General features: G+C 42.1%; 1 protein-coding gene across 1 annotated transcript in view; it reads left to right on the top strand.

Moving 5' to 3' along the window:
- The window catches only part of LOC147268334 (cytochrome c oxidase subunit FA4), an 11,151-nt gene extending 9,570 nt beyond the window's left edge, over window positions 1-1,581 (top strand). Inside the window, exon 5 of the mRNA XM_086200834.1 lies at window positions 1-1,581. This exon is cut by the window's left edge and continues 435 nt beyond it. The gene's annotated coding sequence lies outside the window, so the exon portion shown is untranslated.
- Window positions 1,582-2,215: the final 634 nt, after the last annotated feature.

Genomic DNA, 2,215 nt, shown 5'->3' with positions numbered 1-2,215 from the left:
AGATATGAAGCTGCACCGAAATAGAAATCAAACGTGAGATGAATATTTGCGTGGGTCACAGAGCTCTTTTAAACCTGACGGTGAGAGACGCAGTCCAAGAAGACGAATCACGCAGATGTTTGATCACTGTTTGTAAAGACTAGAACATTATTTTCACTTAGGGACAGAGCAGGAGAGAAAGAGGCTTCAAATCAGCAGTTGCTCCAAATGTGCCCCCTGTTGGCATCATCCTCCTGTGTTAGAGAGTTCAGTGAGTGATGAATGTGTGTGTCTAACTGCCACTGTGTGCGTGTGAGCACGTGTGTGTGTGTGTGTGTGATCGCTCAGTATCAGTGGACACCAGACAACAAAACATAAAATCCTGTTCTAATGACACACAAACTGTCTCAATGTCAGACTCCTGGGTTCTCCTAATACACTCCTTAATAGACAATCTATGTCCCAGACGCTGCATGGGCCCATTTATACGCGTGTGTGTGTGTGTGTGTGTGTGCGTGCGCGTGTTTGTGTGTGTGTGTGTGTATGTGTGCGCTTCCGCTCCCATTAAATAGCAATATGCCTCCAGCAACTTCTGGTGACCTGCCCAGTGGGTATTGGCTGTTGTTGGGTGGTGATTGTGTGTGTGTGTCAGTTGCAACCTGCTGACAGGTAATCAGCCGAGTCAAAGCATCACACTGGGGCCTAATCACAAGGTCACACACACACACACACACACACACACACACACACACACACACACACACACACAAACACACGCACGCACGCGCGCGTGAAGGGGTTGCAGGTATTATCCAACCTGAACAACTTCATAGGTCATGATTGTATTGTTGTCTCAGTGTGTCTCAAGAGGTATAAAACTTCAAGGCAGAGGAACACACACCAGCAGCTCGCCGTCAAGTCACTTCAGTTAGGATGAGAGTGCGTGGAATACGGTGAGGTTTCCGTTTTTTTTAACCCCAGCGAGATGGTCACGTGATCACGAACTCTGTCTTTTTAGCAGCGTGACTCAACAAAGAATGACAGAACATGAAGGACCAGTGGATTAGATGTTGCAGTTATTGGAGCCAGATGACTTCATATCACTTTGACGTGTGTTTACACGACATTCCACCAAATTTGTTCACGTTGTTGTTGTTGTGTTTTTTTAGGATAAGTTTAGTATCGATGAAGTCACTCAACCAACCCCCCAACTGAAGAGACTGAATTCACACAACAGTGCTTTCCTCTGTTCATGTGCAATCACTCACCTGCAATAGAGTGCAATGACTAATAATATCTTTTATTTTATTATTCATTTATGCACATTTCTTATTCTATTTCCTCTCCTCTTCTACTATGTCTATATTGTATTTGATACGTGCATGTGACGTATTGCCCTCACGCTTCAAGTATGAGGCCCATATCTTGATATCTTGAGATAGGAGGATATATATTCTATGACATCATCGTCTTGTTGTTTTTGTTACATATCACTGTACAATGTCTGTATTTTTACAAATGTCTATTTTACTACACTATCATAAGTGTTTCTCATGCTTATTTCTTTTCTTGAATGGGAGCAACATAAAGAATATTTCTGATTCTCAGCAAATGATAAACATTCTCTCTTGTGTCAAATAAACTTATGTCATATCTACACTTGTGCAATTTAATGTTTGTTCTGTCTATTTCTCTTCAAACTATTCCATTTAATATTATCCAATGTCACTTCTTCATCTAAAATCTTAATTTCAGCTCATTTTTATTTTCGGACTCATTCATCCCGTAAAATAGGACTCTGAAACTAAATCACAACGTTCATGGGTTCAACAGTGACGCAGAAATCAAGGTGGACATGAAATCCCAAACAGGTGCTACAGCACGCAAAACAAGCGAGTGACTAAACTTCAGTTTCACAAAGTTTCTCGTGTTTCTACAACAGAAGTTGAAATGAAAGCCGATAGTAAAGTTTTTCTCGGGCAAGCAGAGACCGTCTCCTCCTTGATTGCATCCTCTCTGATGAGCAAGAGTAGATATTTTTAGATGAGGATTAATTTTATTGGGTGAGATAAGATGTGAATCGTGGGTGGAGGAGGGATGGATAAATAAGTAAATAGGACATGCCGCAAAACAGGAGGCAATGGTGGCAGTGTTGGGGTAGTTTGGCCCTGGGCAGATCCACTGATCCAGAGGAGATAGTGAGGCCTTTCATCCTGGAATGTTTTCTCCCTGAGCT

Source organism: Aulostomus chinensis, chromosome 3, assembly GCF_037954235.1.
Source record: "Aulostomus chinensis isolate RoL2024-O1b breed Wild chromosome 3, RoL_Achi_v1.0, whole genome shotgun sequence".
NCBI classification, from domain to species: domain Eukaryota; kingdom Metazoa; phylum Chordata; class Actinopteri; order Syngnathiformes; family Aulostomidae; genus Aulostomus; species Aulostomus chinensis.
Note: the sequence above shows the minus strand (reverse complement) of the source record. Positions and strands in the feature narration are given on the sequence as shown.